Source organism: Mercenaria mercenaria, chromosome 8, assembly GCF_021730395.1.
Source record: "Mercenaria mercenaria strain notata chromosome 8, MADL_Memer_1, whole genome shotgun sequence".
Lineage (NCBI taxonomy): Eukaryota > Metazoa > Mollusca > Bivalvia > Venerida > Veneridae > Mercenaria > Mercenaria mercenaria.
Window position 1 is genome coordinate 723,681 of NC_069368.1, and position 19,522 is coordinate 743,202.

The 19,522-nt window shown below is 33.4% G+C and overlaps 1 long non-coding RNA gene across 1 annotated transcript; it reads right to left on the bottom strand.

The window, feature by feature from the left end:
* Positions 1-1,106: 1,106 nt before the first annotated feature.
* LOC123538956 (uncharacterized) lies at positions 1,107-5,447 on the bottom strand. Its single transcript, XR_008371961.1, has 3 exons — positions 4,972-5,447; positions 3,049-3,147; positions 1,107-1,731 (listed from the first exon to the last, which is right to left on the bottom strand). It is a non-coding gene; the product is annotated as an uncharacterized LOC123538956 (long non-coding RNA).
* Positions 5,448-19,522: the final 14,075 nt, after the last annotated feature.

Below are 19,522 nucleotides of genomic sequence, written 5' to 3' on the forward strand. Positions count from 1 at the left end.
AGACAAAATATGGAATCGCATGCGAAACTTAACAAATTTCTTTCTCACAAAAGGGCCATAACTGAGCTAAAGTCCTTGTCCTAGTTACCGTATGTAGTCTTGCCTACATATGTATATTATGATGGTAAACAAGTGGTAAAAGTTTCAAAGCCATTTGACAAACAGGTTAGGCAAAATATAGACTGGTATGAAAAATTTAACTGATTTTCAAGTCCAAAAAGGGTCATAATTCTGGCAGAATAGTTGACAGAGTTATGTACTCTTGTCTACAAATGGAGATCATGATGATAAGCAAGTGCTCAAAGTTTCAAAGCCACATGTCAAACAATTTTGACACAACGCTGACTTGTACGAAAACTTCACCATTTCCAAGTCCAAAAAAGGCCATAATTCAGCCAAAATAGTTGACAGAGTTATGTTCTCTTGCCTACAGATGGAAATTATGATGATAAGCAAGTGTTCAAAGTTTCAAAGCCACATGTCATAAGTTTTGACAAAACATGGACTTGTACAAAAACTGAACCAATTTTCAAGTCCAAAAAGACCATAAATCAGCCAAAATACATGACAGAGTTATGTACTCTTGCCAGGCCTACAGATAAAATAAACAAGTGGTATAAACGTTCCAAAGCCACATATCAAACAGTCTGCACAAAATATGAACTGGTATGAAAACTTAACCAAGATTTGTAAGTTAAAAGGGACCATAATTCAGCCAAAATCCTTGATGGAGTTAAGTATTCTTGCCTAAAACTTGACACAGTGATGGTACACAAGTGTTGAAAGTTTTAAAGCATTACCTCAAAAAGTTTTGTCAATATGTGAAATGGTACGAAAAAATTAACCAAGGTGTGACGCCGACGCTGACGCCGTGATGAGTAGGATAGCTCTACCTATTCTTCAAATAGTCGAGCTAAACAAAAAATTGACCAAGCAATACAAATTTAAAAAGCCCATATTCTGACAGAATACAAGCAATAGTTATGGTTCATGACCTATTTAGTCAACTAATGATGATAAACAAGCATATAAAGTTTCAAGCTATAGCTCTTAAAGTATGGAACATTTAATCTAACCAAATATTTAACCAAGAAATTCCAATTTTCTAGGTACACAAGGAGTTATAATTCTGCCAAAAAGTGACAGAAGTGGGAATTATGACTCTTGGCTATCTAATGATGATAAACAGGTGAACTAAGTTTCAAAGCTATATTTCTTATAGTTTCGAAGAAAAGAGGAACATAAGCAAAAATGTTAACCAAGACCAAACCTGACAAAGATCAACAAATGATGACAATACCTTGTAGATTTAAAAATGAATCAGATTTACTAAAAAGAATTCAGAACTATCTTTTTAATTATACTATTAAACTAGGTACAATGTAAATTCTGAAATCTCCTGGACTTTCAACTGAATTCTCCTGTATAGATGCCCTGGAAGTTTGGCATGTAAGCATTGTTATGATACATGTGTATCTGAGTCTTTTTTGCCCTACGTTTGCAGTAAATCATCCAAAGTCTACTAACAGTTAGTTTGAAGCATTCAGAACTTGCTATTTGCTTCATAAGTCTTTTCATTTTTCAAATTTAATGTCTCAATCTCCACTTGCATATATTTCCTAAGGTCTTCTTTCATGTCATGGTTCCAGCTCAAGTATTATTTCAACAGAACAGAAATGCCCGAATGTCATGGTTCCTACATAGCTGAGGTACTGTGGTAATGGCAGCTCACTGAAATGAGACAAATTATCAACATTAAGATCAAGTAGGAATATTATAAAATTGAGTTAATTTTAAATACTAAAAGCAGGAATGATTTCATATTGTATGACTTATGCCCCTTCAGAATGCTTATAAAATGAATTAAAAAAGTTCAAAAAGGCATAACTCTGAATTTAATGAAAACTGAAAGTTATGAACTGATATAGCTGTAATAATGTTAAGTCCCAAAAAGGGACTTAACTAAAAACAGGGTCAGACAATAAGCACATGTCCACTTCATACTGATGATGTATTCAAAGTTTCATTTGAATTTCATGAAATATGTAGTAGAGGCAGAGGAAACAATGTACAGATGTGATATAATAAAAAGGGGCATAACTCAAAAAATAATAATCTGACATTATGCTTATGTTTGCTTCATGATTTATACCAATTTTCATTTGAATATGGAAGCTGTTGTACAGATCTATGTAATATTGTCAAGTCAAATGGGGAATAATTAAAAAAATAATTATCTGTTCTGATAATATGCTAATGTTCATTTCATGTTGATGAAGTATACATGATTAATTTTAACTGGATGGAAATGGTACATCAGAATGTACACCAGAATGTGGGACTGATGGGCAGACAGTTCAAACAGTGTTGACACTATATACCTCATTGACCAATGACAATGGGGTGTACATGAATAAAAGTGACCTCATCAAGATGTATGACATGCAATGAAGGATCACGCCAAGTCTAAACATGTTTTTTTAACAACAATACACTAAATTGTTGGGTGAGACAGAAGTTTTTATCACATTTTCAACAATACACAGCTTGAAGGTATATGACTTACATGTATATATTAGCTGGACATGTGCAAAATGATAACAGCACATTTTATGTGAAAGAAAACTCCCTCATATACATGATCATAAAACGAAGACTGAAGTCATATACGTCTTTGGCATATCACACCACAAATAACAAAATGAGCCACGCTATGAGAAAACCAACAATGAACATGGTGTGGGTTTGCGACCAGCATGGATCTAGACCAGCCTGCGCATCCGCGCAATCTGGTCAGGATCCGTGCTGTTCGCTAACAGTTTCTCTATTTGCAATAGGCTTTGAAAGCAAACAGGCAGGCTGGTCTGGATCCATGCTGGTCGCAAACTCACTATGTTGGTTTTCTCATGGCGCGGCTTAAATATAAATCACTATGAATTAAAGTCACAACTCCGGCTCTTCACAATTTATCTAAAGTTAATTTTAAACTTAGCAAATTTATCTCTTCTGTATGAACCTAATAAAGGCAAAATGAGAAATAAAAGCAACCTTTTTACGCCTTTCTTCAAGTTTCTGGAACAGTAGCTGAATGGCTGCAGATTACTGACAGTTTGCTTTCAGAGAAAATAGCATCAACACAGACCATTGCTGCAAAAAAAAATTAGGAATGTTTTTAATATATGTACATTATACAGACATAGTTCGTTATACATATGACAGGACAATTGTCATCTTACATCCAGGGTGTAAGACAAGAGTTTTCCAGCACTAAAGAAAACATCAGAGACTCGCGTAACACAATCCAAAGTTTTTTGTATGAGTCGGTTGGTAGGGATTTTTTTTTTTGTATATAATCATATAGGGAAAAACACTTCATCCGAATGTCCAGGAAAAAAAGTTGGGTAACAGCGATTTTCACAGGTAGGTCATGTTACCACAAACAAATGATTTTTAATAATAGCCTTATAATTATACATTTTATTTCAGTCATAAATGTAGCAAGCCGTTCAATGGATTTACTAGGATATGTTTGCAGATGTTAAACACTAAATGTGTTTACTGTATATTATAATGGTTGGCAGTATGCCTTACTCTGTTCTAGGTCCGGTAAAGGGATGCCTAACCTATCATTTCTTTAAAATGTATAATAAGAATCATCAAGGTTGTAACAGTAGCACAAAAAATATGAAAGTCAATGCAAATGTTATACATGTTATACTAGAGAATATACCAAGACTGTATGTAATTCACACTTCTGTGTCAAAACTGAAACGAACTTAACAAATCCTCGGTTCAAGAAAACTTGTTCAGATATAAATTATTATAAATTTATTGACATCATAAATTTTCATTGAGTAGCGAAAACATATTACAGAAGCATTCCATCTTTTTCAAAACATAACAAACATTAATATAAACGCAGACATATCATAGCATAGATAAGATGTACCTCAATCTATCAAATTAAACCAATAACAAACCTTTTGAGGTCTAAAATAACTCTTTTCGCAAATACAACTTATTTATTTAACATTGATGCTTACAAATGGCGCACAGATGCCAAAGGGCTATAACCAATGCAGTAACAGCTTTGTACATATAACATGTAGCTTGTATTAATTTTCAATATCAATACATAAACAGTACTTGTAGCAGTCCCCCAGCTAGTAGTTTAAATTACATTCAAATTTGAAGAATTATCAATTACTATATTCAACACAATTCATATATTTTATCAAATCCTATTTTAAGATCTTTTTTCATCAAAATAACATGCTTACTACTTCGTGCTGCAGTGCATCTGAAATTTTTGGTTTGGCCTTTGGGGAAAGGAAGTGGCTAGGGATCCGGTAAACGGACCTCAAGACCTGGAGTCTAAAGGTCCAGTATTCAATATACATGTACTATTTAATGCTGTATTATCATTGTCAGGGCTGTTTCCTGTATAAATCTACCTGCGTTAAAAGGAAGCAGTTCCAAAGCAAAAAAGCATGTTTTCCCCCAATTTGTCCCAATTAGTATGAATACTGAGAACTGTTTATAAGGAGAATATATTTATCTGATAAATGCCTCCGATTATGTACAGCGTACGAATTCCTATTTATAATTTATCGAACTTGCGATCCATTTTTTCAAGGACTAAAGAATTATAAATACTTCTGTTTCCTGTCACTTACAAAGCATTTAAAATGACAAGTAAAATACGAGAGCAAACTTCTGAAATCCTCTTTGTAAATACCATTCTCAGCATTCGTATTGATTACCGGACCTCTAGATTCCAGGTCTAGAAGTCCGGTGACCGGACCCCTAGCAACTGCCTTTGGGAACATTGCCTGTTTTGTGGTACTGTACCATTTGACATGCACTTCGATTATATACCTCAGTTACCTGTAGAAATGTTTACGAATTTATAAATAATCTCATAAAAATTTCTTCCATTGAATTTTTACAAGCAAATAATAAAACACCTACCTAAATCAAGCGTTTTGTGGACAATCGTTGTTTTCGATGCCTACTTTCTATATCATCTGATCATTGTACATGTCGAAATGACGTCAACCCGGATGTTTTGGGCTATTCACAGCATATTCAGAGCCGACAGGTCTTGTTAGCACAATAAATGATAATATTTTGGCGCCCATCGTACCATATGATCACTCGATAGACTGTTAATTCTAATGTGAAACGTTTATCATTGTTTACTTTTTTTAAATCGGCATTCGCAATGTTTTTTCATGGGCGCCGCCATTGCATCTCGTTGTAAGAGAGTAGACGAGAACTCCGTAATTTTTTGATAATAGAAAACTATTGGTAAAAATTCTTTATGTATTTGTCTTTTTATTAATGGTTTTATTAAATGATATTCAAAAATGTAAAAAATAAAATAAAACTAAGTTCCTGAATGAAAATTCCGGAAAATACCGACATCGTCCGATAACTGCCGAAGTGATATGTGCTATTTATGGATCGGATACCTTAAACCATGGTCATAACACAATATTGTCTCTCTTCTCTCAATATTAACTTAGAGATAAGGAAATGAAGAAATATTTATGATCAAGTTGTCACATCACTCTTTCTGAATTGCCCAGTCGCCGCTGTCGATTCGAATGCATGAGTATTTTGTTCTGAGAAGCTACCCGTATGTGCTTTTGAAGGTATACCCTCTACCTGAAATAATTAGGGCTTTCTCTCCACACAAAACTGCCAAATTTTGCGCCTTTTATTGTTGTGACATAAGACTTAACACTGCACATAAACAGTCAAATGCCAAGTATATCAATGTACCCTCCAGCCTTCTCTAGAAACAGACAAACAAAACAACATATGAGCCGCGCCATGGGAAAACCAACATAGTGGGTTTGCGACCAGCATGGATCCAGACCAGCCTGCGCAACCGCGCAGTCTGGTCAGGCTCCATGCTGTTCACTTTTAAAGCCTATTGGAATTTGTGAAACTGTTAGCGAACAGCATGGATCCTGACCAGACTGCGCGGATGCGCAGGCTGGTCTGGATCCATGCTGGTCGCAAAGCCACTATGTTGATTTTCCCATGGCACGGCTCATATATAGTATTAAATAAAATTTTCGAGGGGCTCGCTGTAACTTGTTATGCAGTTTCGCCTAAAATGAATACTGAAAATGCAAACTACGAATTAGTATTACTTTGTATCGAACATTTAAAGAAGTGTATATTTTATACACTCGAACCACTATTTACTAATAAATGAGCCAGAATAAGCAATTTTTTAAATATTCTTTCCTCAATGTTTTAGATACAGTCAATACCCTGTTTACTGTCTAGCATTAAGAGTAGTTACTCGCTATTTAGCAGATAGTTAAACATCAAAAAGAACAGTTTTGTTCATAATCATTACATTGTACTGTCATAATCATGTTAGCTTGAGTGTTATAAGTTAAAAAACAGTAAATACAAACGATACACGAACATATGCTAGTACCGTATATTCGCTTACTAGCGTCCTTATCCTCATTCTCCAAAAACAATTTTTTAAGTATTTTGAGTTATAAGTGAATACCAGCAGCTAAGCAGAACTGTTCCGCTCCAGTTGCTAACGTTTCTTATTATTAAGTTGTTTTTATAGTTTAGATTTACTACCAAAATATAAAATAAAACATTTCAGGACCGAAATAAACTTCAACATTTGGAAAATGTAACTCCTCGGATGCGTTAGTAAGTGAATATACGGTATTTAACGAACTGGTACTTCGATACGTGTTTGGAGTACAAAGCTTATCTTATAGCAGACAATGGTTAGTATCGGTTAGGAAAAATATGAAAGTGTTACGTGTCTTTTTTGCTTAATCGAAATAACTTGTTCGAGTACATTTTTGCATGAATCGGTTACGTTAAAAGTCATAATGTAAGATACATAAATTGAATATAACCTTTAGCCTGCTGGCGGCAAGTGGTTTTGCTTTTGCGACCAGTGAAAACCAAGATCAGCCTGCATTGTTCGCTATTCAGTCAGTAAATTTTCAGTGAACACACCTTTGAATAAAAAGTGGTACTGCCCCAACTGAATGATGGACCAGTCCATTTTAGAAATTTAGCGGTGTATAGGTTAATATAAAGCTGATAGAAACGTTACGATCACATGTCAACGTTTTAAGATGTTTTAGATGCTAACGTCGATTGCTTTCACGAGTGATATTTCACAAATTTCGGAGCCAAGAGTGAAAATAAAAATGCACGGTGACCAAAATTAGAAACGGGCAATGGCAGCTTAGAATTAATACATTCTTATCGCAGATAATTTTGATAAACAGTCCTCACTTTGGGGAGCAGAAAAAAATTCACATATTTGCAAAACGTAACATCTTTGACCTTTTTATAGGAAAATGGTTGATTTGTTATAGATTCATTTTATCTTAGTCCGAAAAAGTTGGAACCGAATACTGGAGGGAGTACTATATAATACAGAACCTGAAAAACACCAAACAAATAGACGTACAGAAGATTAGAAATGTGCAAAGATTACTAAAGATTTATCATGTAAAGCTAAAATTAAAGATACACATGAGAAATAAAATAATACTTGAGAAATATTATCATTGCTTTTTTAGACAATTTGTACGGGTATTGCTTACATAATGACATATATTTGTCTGGACAAGGCAATAACACATGCCCCACAATAGACTCTGATATCTAAATGGGTTTGTTCAGTCCCGCCATAATCAAATACTATCTAGTACAGATGAATACATTTTCGTGACCCCTCTTTTGAGTGTATGTTGAACCATGCCGTAGGCAAAGGACTAACAAATATTCATCACTTTAGAGACATGTTATCCACATAACTCTGTTTGAATTTTGTCAGATTTATGCCCCTTTTTAACTTGTTTGGTTAAAGTTTTTGATTAAGTCAAATATTTCAGTTGCTGTCGAAGCTTTTGACTTGAAACTTAAATAGTTATTTACAATCAAAGTTTATATCTTGAGAAACAATACCCATAACTCTGATTTGAATTTTGACAGAGTTATGCCCCTTTTTCATTTAGAAATTTTTGGTTATAGTTAACGTCCAATCTCTCTGTTGCTATCAAAGCTATTGACCTGAAACTTAAAGTGGTTATTAACTGTCAAAGGCTGCACAATAAGAAACAATGCACATAACTCTGTTCAGAATTTTGACAGATTTATGCCCCTTTTGCTGGCTAGGCTCTAATTCACCGTTAAACACTTAGAAAAGTCGAGCGTGCTGTCTTACGGACAGTTCTTGATTTTAAGTTGTAACTGAATTTTAGTCAATTGATGTGCTACTCACACAGTAGTTTGTAGCATCACTTACGCTTTATGTTAACTTAGGATACATATAACTTTTAGTTTTAATTGCATTTTAGTCCTTGGATTTGCAACTCGCTGGGCAATTTTTCTGTCTTACCATCATATTAATTTAATACATATCTCACTGATTTACAGGCAGTGGCACGGAATGTTTTTCACTATGTAAATCAGATTGCCGGTGTTAAGTGAATCCATCAGGACAATATGAAATATGTGAATGTCTTGTAACATACAACTACACTAACCAAGCTAGATGAAAACTAACTTGTGGGTCTTTTCATCTGGTGCTAGCGTATGTCAGTTTGGCCATTGAAAATGTTGGCCCTGCTTAATCCAGGTTGTTGTGCCCCAAATATTAGTTTTCTCGCAAACAATCTTAAATGGTTATTTTTAGTTTTAATAAGTCATTTTATCTTGTTTTATGGTACTAAATTGTAGAAAAACGTTATTGATGTGAAAGCTATGTGATCTGAGGAGACTGATTGTCAGATAATGCACCATTGTCTGGTTTAAAGGAAATGCAAATTAGACGTTAAATAATATTCAGTAGTTTATATATGCTTAACATTTAATTAGTATACTTATATGATTAAGAAAGTTTTTTTTGTCATTTTTTTTTCTTACACGGTTTCTTGGAACAATTATCAGTTGTGAAAGTTTTTGATTTTGTAGAGAAAAATTAGTCCAATTCTTTATTCCATGAGTAAAAGATACCGACACTTAAAGTTTTATGATAATTCTTTCGTCTGTGCTTATCAGACAGTCAGTCCCTTTTAACTTACAAATAGAAAACGTTTACTTTTTTATATGGGAAGATCGCTGTTAGGTCAATGGATAGTTTCGATGCTGTTGACTTTGATTTGCCCATCGAAGCTTTGGTTACGTCACTGTTTTTGTGGTGGTGGCATGGGCGCCTTGGGGTAAATGATGGTCAACAATATGGATACTTCCAAACTAAACATCTTGATGTACAAATTCATGTTTTATACTGTTTTAGTGTCTCATAAGTCAGTAATGGCTGGATGTAAAACCTTTAACGTGACTGTTTCATACATTATGTAAAATGCTATGAATGTTCTACATGTGACACTTTAATAAAATATAAAGTTGAAGTTGAAAGCTGTTGTTAAACCGTCCGTCGACTGACATGACAGTCACTGCTGTTTGTTAGGTGCCTTGTGGATTATCCGTTTTGGTGCTGTAATGCGTTTACGCTTTGCCACGAAACGCGCATATATAAAAGGTGTTATAGCAGCACGCGAGCGCGAGAATCTTTACACACGTTTTCTCTCTTGTTAAAACACACCCGAAAAGTGACAAGAACAGCAGTTTTATGATAGAATCTTCATTTTGTTCCGGATTCAAAGTATTTCTGACATGCACTTCTATCTTAAACTATTAAGCTTTAATGCATATTAAAATGTATTGTGTCTGTTTTACGACTTTCGTGGAGTCATATTCGCTGATATTTTTTTTTCTTCTAAAATTCAATCATGCGACAAATATTAAGAAGGAATTTATATATTGTGTCAGAAATTAGATTGCGTACAAAGTAGTAGTTGGAAACTTTGCTCATCGAAAAAGATTCAATTATCAACAAAGAATTTTAATGTTTTATGACAGCGAAGTATTTCTGCTTTCTCGCTTCTCGTTTTTTTTTTGACGGAATTATTATGGCAGTATTTCGTGAAACACGTGAAATGTAATAGAAATATAAACACATAATATAGGATCGTTAACAACTAAATGTTTTAGAATAGTTAAATGTTTCTTTCTGAAAAGCAGGCGTGACAGCCATACAAGACAAGGAAAATGCAAATTTATCAGAATCATCGACTCGGTAAGACAACTACAAAACGTTGTATCTTTTGAACAGATATCCAAAAGATTTGACATTTTAAAAAGAATAAAGAATTATCTAACACGAATTGATATCGCTGTCCTTGGTTGGACAAACAACAGTGATACGAGTTTGCTTTCTTAGCTTTCTAATTATATCAGCTTATCTAAATGTCTCGCATGGTCGAACCGTCTGGATTTCTAACTTTCATCATTTTTAGTGAATGAAAACCATTAAGATAATATAGGCACCTCAAGTGTCCAAAACTTTTCGAAGAACTAGCGTGTATAATCACAGGCGCTTAAAGCTCTATCAGTAAATATAAACATACATATATACCATATCCCACCCACCTAATATACTATCAAGAGATCTAACCTTCATATACTTTTTATTGATTGAGCTTCAAACACCTGTGGTATAATTAGTTGTAAACGTCTTTATACTTACCCTACATTTTCTGTCTTATTTCCTTATAGCAGACGTTACATAATTATGCATGACAAATTATTTTGGGGAGGTTTGAAATTTACAATAAAACTTTATTTAGCAAACTCCCGGACAACCGAATAACGAGTGCTCAACGCTCAAACAATGATCGTGTTTACTAATTGGTACATCAGTTATTCTTAAGCATTAGTTTGATGAATGATTATATTGCTTTTATAGCAGACACGTGTGTATATTCGCTTACAAGAATCTAAAATGTGTTTTGTTTTTACAGTTCGTTTTCAGGATAACTCGTCTGTTTTTACATTATATCGAAGTTGCTTTCAGTAGAAAAACCAGGAATAGCTGACTCATTTGGTATGATTTATGACGTTGCAGTGGAAATAAGTCGCCAACATTGTATGTTCTAGTGTAGGGTTTCTTATATTTTAAAGTCATAATTTAACCAATTCGGCGAGGAGATGATACACAGGCCAGAATGAAAGTGAAATAGTGCTTGAATTCAGAGACAGAAACCCTATAAGGCAACTCATATTAAGATAGTCTATGGATTGTACACTTCATAGGAATGTTTGATTGATGTCGAAATCTGTAAAAGTTATTGAATTTACAGGCTTATAAGTACTAAATCTGTAGATGCGTTTGCAGACTAAATGGACGCCCATATAAGGAAATAAGTAACAAAGTCTTCCTTCTAGGACCATATATATTTCAAAATTTATAAAGTGTATTATTTGCATAAAGGACTGCGCCCTCGTGAAATTATTACCCCCGACGTATAACCACCCATCGTGCATAAATAGTGTCAAAGCACTCTTTTGCTATAAATTATTTCTTAAATAAAAACAGTAATTTTGATAGGAGCAAATTGTATATAATAAGGAAATACAAGCAGCAGACCATTTGATACAAGAGGATGAATTTGGCACACTGAGTGGTTGTCTTTGAATATCATAAAGCGGTCGATTTACCTTATTTTTCGGACATTTTTGAAGTCAATTTGCACAATAGTCCTTTAAAGTGATTTACCTAGGTAAGCGCAAAATATCACTTTTTTAATTGATAACAGAACTGAAGAATCGCACTATTTTACAGAGGAGCCTTGTTCTAAATTAATGCATGAATACAAAATACTAGTAATCCAATCATTACATCTTACATTTGAAACAACATGCTACTGTTTACTTATTTATTCAAATAATATTATGTTGTCATTTCTGCTTTCATCTCGAAAAACTATTTGGCGGTAAACCTATCAATGGTACATCATAGCTTATGCCAGGGAAATTAGTTCAAACTCCTGGAAAAAGGATTATGTCTAATAAAATACACAGTATAATTATTGCATGATATTCTTAAACAAGCAGTGTACTAGTCATATATTCCTTCCGTCCTCGCCATAATAGTACGTTTGTATAGTCTATGAGTCTGACCACGTAAAATTGTACGTAGAAATTACCCATTGTTTAAAGTATTGTAAACCATTTAATTTGATATATCAACGTGGTGAAAGGAGTTAAGGTATTAGGCCCATAATAGAATATCTCCTCTTCGAAGAGTATTCAATTTCTACCATAAACCTACTTTGGCTGCAATTTTCAGGGGGGCGTAGGTTCAAGCCCCACTGGGACCAATTTTTTTCCCCTTATTTTTCTTTTTTTTTCTAGTAATTTTTTACTTCTTTCAAGACTTGTTATTGATTTATTGTACAGAAAGGAAAAATATTCATTTGATAAGCGATTGCTTGCTGTTCAAAGTGAATTTACCTCTAAAACAGAAGGGGTAGAGTTAGACGTCTTTAAAAATACTGAGTTACGTGCGGTAAAAGTTCTCTATTTTGCCTGCATTCTTTAGATTACATATTGTGGAAGAAATGTAGGTAGGTTTTACTTCTGCCCCACAGTTATTTTTGAATGAAGTGAGCAAAATTCAAAACAGACCCGCAGGATCCAACCTTAATTTTTCAATGTTGGAGATAGAGTTCTGTCTCATTAAATCCGTTTACTTGAGGCGCCCTAGAAAAAATGATACTGACACTTTTATTTTTTAGTTTTATAATTGTTTACCAATAGTTTGATGATTCTTTCATAAAAAATAATGGTATAATGAATTCTCTGCAAAGGTTTTGGATAAAGGTCGCCACTTTGAAATTTGTCTCTACTTGAGCTTGAGGAAATACCATAAATTACACAAAATTTATAAAAAACGTCACGGTAAGTTTTTAAAAATTTGCAACAAAGTGCGAAGCACGGTCAGCTGTAAGAATATACCAAGCAAATGCCAATTTTTAAACATTACTATTAGGGGTCTAGGGCCTAATACCTTAATTCAATGCTTTGTTACGTATTTTCGGTAAATCCTTACATATTGAAATCAATTTGTAAGGTTAAACTATCTCATTACAAATGTGTCAGTAGTCCATAATAAACGAGTATGTAAAAAAGATTCCTTAAATTATATACCTATTATAGTCATAATTAATTCTTATCGTAAAATTCAGTTTAAAGAAATGTTGCATAACCATCACTATTTCATGTATACTTTTCTTCAGTTTTACTTTTCAACGTATTATGATGTCTTCAGCATATGTATAAATAACTTTAATTTAAAAGTAATTGTAACTTATAACTTTTCCGTTAAAGAAAAATCTCTGGAAATCTCTTACAGTTAGATACTGTTCATTTGACATTAGTCTTAATACGGACATATCTAGTTATTTTCTGTGGTAGGTCTGTGGTAGGATTTTTTACCGGCTTTCAAATGCTGAAACATTTCAACGCTATTCATGAGAAGCAAATAATGCATGCTTTAGTGAACTTTTCTTTAAGTCGTAGCTAGGAAAGCAAACAAAAGCTTAGTAATACTAATTGGTACTTTGTTGTTTTTATCTATTTTGCTTACTTGTCTAACTTAAATGCTTATTTATATATAGAGACTTTGATCTATATCTAACTGAAACCAATCAAATGTTTTCTTTATGTCTTGTTAACATACTGGTTCTTACCTAATAAAGAGAAAACAGTACAATGGTTGAAAATTTAAAAAGAAGTCGCATTTTGCATGACAACCTTGATGTATTTATTAAGATAGTTTGAAAAGTCTGCAAAAGTTCGTAGAAAGCTTCATCATCTGAAAAATAAACTGAAGCTATTGAATACAACAGCATTTGCCACTTACGTGGGGCAGTTTTATATATTTTTATCAACTTTAAACTGTAACATAACCTAAAGATACGCACAATTGCAACTTATACCAAAAATATCATTGGACAAAGCTTTAATGTTTTTGGAGGAATATTAGTGTATTCAATATATAAGTGTCTCTAAAATGTTCACTGAATTCCAGTCTTAATATTGGAGGAACCGTAGGTGCAGAGGGGGACCTTCTTAGTTCACTGCTCTGTTTCAAGCCAGCCGAATACCTTCCTGACAAATGAATTGTATATCTATATCTCAAGTTAGATTTAGTCCCAAAGATGTAAAGGATTAGTTCTCGAAATTAACGACATCAGCCATTAAGAGCACACCTGTATGCCTAGGAATCACTCACTTAGATACATTAAAAGTCATATTTTCTTTTAAAAACATGAACGAGAAACAGCAAGAAACGCTATAATTGTGATTGCATATTTAAGAGACAAAACAAAAACATTACAATAATAATGATATCGCCTTTTCTAATCTCAGAAACAAAGTGAATAATGCCTACAGCTTTTCAACACATGCTTAAGGGTTTAAGTACTACAGTATAAGAGCGTTCACAGTTCAAATTATTTATCTATCAGTATCCAGGGAGAAGGCAGTAATACTTGAGTAAAAGTCCTGCTCGGTCACGAACTTTGTAATTATCATGACCTTCGTGTAAGTAACCTCTAGAGAATGTCTCTAGTGGAAACAGTTGTCAGAACACTTTAGTCGATCTTTAATTTAAACAGTGCTATATGCATTATTGCCTCCTTTAATGCGATCATACACATGTCTTGGGAACATTTTAATATTAGCTCTTCAAGAGAAATTTTCAGAATGTGGACATGAAGCATTGATTCTCAACGTACATATGAAACAATTGTTGAGATCTTTTGATCTGGTTCCTTCTTGATTCTTGTCGTAAAATATCTGTTTGTTAACATCTTGTGCATTTATTATTATTATTCATTATGAGTACCTGGTTCTGCATTATACAAAACTAAGGCTGGGAAGATTTCAAAATTTTGAAACCGGTTAATCATTTGTATGAAATCGAATCGAACCGGTTAATCGGCCACCATATTGAAAATGGTCTTTTCCTTCCTGATGACCGCATCAAGGTACTTCTAGCAGCTGACTTCATTAGGACCTTACGGACTTTATCGTTTGCAAGCAGTTTGAAAAATTAATAAGTCATATTTTGGTGTATTTCATTTGAAATATATCACGACAGGCGAATCCGAGACTACTGATTGTGTTATGGTATGTGTTTTAGCGGAAATATACTGCAGGTCAACGTGCTGGTCAAAGAAATATTTAAAGATAAATTATAATTCATGATGTTTATTGTTTAGAAGCGATTAACGGTTTTGCAAAAATTGAAACCGGTTTCACATAGTAATCGAATCGGATCCGATTAACCGAGTAATCGTCCCAGTCCTATACAAAACAAAGCAAGAAAGATTGTGTTACATCAAAGACTTTAATTTATGTTTGCGGTAATGGTAATTAAATACTAGCAGTATCTTCAAACGGCATGTTCGTAAGGAAAAAGCATTGTCAGACAAGTTTGAATGGAAAACGGAACTCGTAGGTAAAGGTAAATAGTAGATGTTTCTTTTTAAGCATGGGTAGTCAACGGCAGTCCCATTTGGAATAGATGGAACAACTTATTTCCGGTTTTGGTTGATGCTGTAGGAAACAGTACCAATTCAAGTACATGTATATAAATCGCCTAGCACTGTATCAGACACAATTAGGTATCAAACCAGGATCGTTGGCGTTCTAGTCTAACCTTGTTAATCACTGCGTCACTCCCTTGGTATCATTTGTTTGCAGTCATTTAATGACATGTTTGGGCAGCTGTATATAGTATGTAAACAACAAGCTGTCTTTTAAAATAGAAATATGATACCAGAGAATGATACCAGAGAAAAGCAGTTTTAATTTCATATTTAACTTGACTGGCCCTCTAGAAGTAGAATTGGAATATAATAGAGCACGTTAATGACAACTACTACGCCTTTGGCACAAAGTTAGCATACACAACGTCAGGTCTGCCCAGAACGTACGTTGACTCTATAAAACGCTGTTGTCTATCGGGAATAAATAAGGAAGGCGGGTATAATGATATCAATGAAATGTTAATATTTGTGACTTTTGCTGAAAAGGGTGTTGTTGTTCATACTAATGTTTTAGGTGATCTTTATGAAAGATATGAAACTGTTAAACATTGTTGCTAAGATATGAAATTGAACAAAAATGTTATAATGGTTTCATAGTTGTTTTATATACTGACCAAATTACTCAGATGAGCGATTATGAAAGTTTAGTAATGTGTATGTATTGGGTCGTATTTTGTGTTTTCATCGAGTACTATCGTAATTATTCAAAATTGTGTTGCAATACCACTCCTGTCTTCTGTAGATAATAAAAATGTTTGTCCGCTTTAATATTCTTAAAATAAAACAACTCATGCAAAACCTGAATGGATGAGTTTATTTTGAACCGAGACAATTCAATTATAATCAAATTAGCAAGCTTCTAGTTACATTTGTTATGAGGTGCATTAAAACACCCGGAATGATTTTACTAATTGGTACTTCACCGAAATCGTTTTCTCCTTTGATCTGAAGTGAAATAATGTTTTCAGAGCAGAAACTAATTTCTACATCCACTTGCAAAACGCTTATCTTGTTTGTTGATTTGCAATTCATGAGATTTTTCGTGAAAATGGGTTCACACTGAACGTATATTTAACCACTTGGATGGCTTAGATATATTTCCAGTTATACGATATATTTGGGTTCATTGGGGTTCTATTATTTTGTTTAATTAATTGAAACTACTTATGCAACATTTCCTCATTACTAAAATATCTGCTCTGTTCTGTTCATTTCCTCATTAAATATTTGAACATTTAACAAAACGATAATTGATTACACTTTGGTAGACTAAATGAGTGTTGCAACAATTATTCTTTATGATGATGATTAAAGCAACTGCAATAAGTTTCAAAGAGGTTATATTGAATATGAGTGGATACACATTAAATGAAAACTTTATGGTCAAGTTTAGACAGATAGAAATATTTGTCATTCATATTTAATAAATATCGATACCAAACTGTTGAATACAATCATAATTGGTTCAATATGCTTTTGAAAATAATCTTACGTTGGTGTCAAATAATGCGGGGACCGTCCAACAACCAAAGTACTGATATTTTATCTTACTGGTGTTTATGATAATATGTAACGGTGACACAACCTTATTGTCATCTGAATGTAGGTATACTGTTTATATCAATGTTGTGCTAACATCATGCACTGTACCAGGTATATACCTAAGTATGATCGTTTTGACCTGTTAGGTAATCCAGACAAGTACTTGTTAATTGTTCGAGCGCTTGACATTTGATTCTGCGATGAGCCATCTCATAAATTTGAATGGTTTTGAAAATAACTAATTTGTTTGTAAACGTTTAATTGATTTTGCAACAGTGGAGTATTGATGTAAAAAGTGCAAAAACGAATTTTGCCGGCAACGTGTAGGATTGTAGAATAAACACTACTTCCTCAGTGATATATGAACTACTGAACATGAAATGACACAGACACGCTACTGCTGTAGTCACACATTTTAAAACCCTTTACGAAACCAATCCGCCTTTTCTTTGAATATTTTACTAATTCTTTGTGGCCTTTAAATGCATTTTTTTCTTAACATCTGAAACCATATTTCATGCAATGTTTCCCTTAAATGACTGTAAAAGGTTCTCACTTTACACGCTAATATCATTAAATATAGTTATCAAATTTAGGATTTTTATCTTGTAGTATGTTTTGTCACCGCTTCACAATGGCATGACAAATTGTTTACTCAATAATGCCTCTTTTTACGTAATACTGTCATATCTTAGTATGCTATCTGCATAGAACATAAGCCATTTTTCCTTTTAAAACAAAGCCACGAAACCCTTGTTCATGTGCGAATTAGCAACTAATGTATTTTGTCATGTGTTGCGGACATCAACCGTGCTTTGCAAATACTTTACGTTTTAGATTTCAGTATAATGACGGAAATATTATTTTGAGTAGAAACTTTATATCATATCGTGACAGAGCGGCACGACATCTTAGTAATGATACCTCTAAAACAGAACTTTAATTGGCACAAGTTGGTCTGTAATCGCATCCTTATGACATGACAAGTTCCCACATCCAACAGTAACGTATTGTTATATTTAATAAAAAAAAAACGTATATCATATTAAGTTTATTCAATATTCAAACATGAGCTGCGTGTTTAAATTTCTGACACAGTTAGCATCAGGCTGAATTTTAAATCTGACATCACGCAGTATTATAGCTTTAAAAATGTGCAACTGTCTAATTAATTCCATACGTTTTTATAAGAAATCAACATAGACAATTTGTAAGATAAAACATATTATTATCACAATAACGAAAATTGAAAAATACAAAAACATCGTTCCATTCCTGTTATTCAGTTTTGAACCCATTTTCGAAAGAACTTGTGGAAACATTTAGTTGATAACACAAATTCGTAGCCTTAAAATGTGAAAACTTGGTACGATGACATTTTGTACAAAATTTGAAATTCTGTGAGAATGAAAAACCCCGCAGACAAGTTTAAAAACAAATGTCTCGCTCTTAGATCGAACTCACAACCCTGCTTATGTAGATCTGTGTTCCCGCTATTGAGCTTAACGGGGCGGATTGGTATGTTTTATGAATCATTCGTTGACGGTTGATAAAATATTGTGAGCACAATAAAGACGAGCATTTACCTGTCACCTATTTTAGCTGCATTTCATAGTGTCAGATAAACTTTTGAAAGCATAGAATTAAAATAATGAACATATTATGGATGACCCGGTTTGTTTGAGTCACTCGAAAAGGGTAATGAAATGAGCAACGCCTCTGACAAACCCTACCACTGGAGCGCAGTTCATTCTTGTTTTAGCACACACAACTTTATCCAGATAACGGAAATATACGTATCGGAAAAACTGCAGCAAAGAAGATATACAGGCAAATGTCTCGAAACATATAGGGTTTTACGAAATTTGCCTCTGTATAAAACACGTTTATATTCAAAGTATTTTCAAATTTTTGTACAGTTTGACGTTATAAAGATAAGTTAAACATTTCAAAGATTAGGCAGTTATTCCCGTAAACTTTGATATCTGCTATTTTGATGAACTTGAGTTTTTTTTCCGTTCTGACTTAATTTGTTGATATTCTTTACATTTAACATTAAATTAAACACGTCATGTTTTGTTCAATTTTAATTTCACTATCAATTTGAAAGAAAAGTACTTCTATGCAGTAGAAATAAAATCTATGGAAAGATCATGTGCCCAATCAAGAACTATAACTATAGCAAACTGGTTTGCTTGAGAGAAAATGAAAAATGAAAATGGAACATCCCTAATACTCCCTACCACCGACTTAAGTGAAATTCTATATTACACACTGCATGGTCTCCATAACTTTAGAATACGAATGTATGAAGGTCCATTTGATTAATTGATTTCATGATTGTTGTGACAAGTATCACCCGAAAAACATAAAATTTTACAAAAATCATAACGCATCCATACAAAATAATATTATACGCGTTTTATTTAGTGTGTCTCTATTAGATAACTAAAATTTGCAACATCTCTCACCTATCTAGCAACGGCTTAAATAGAATTCCACTATTCTTG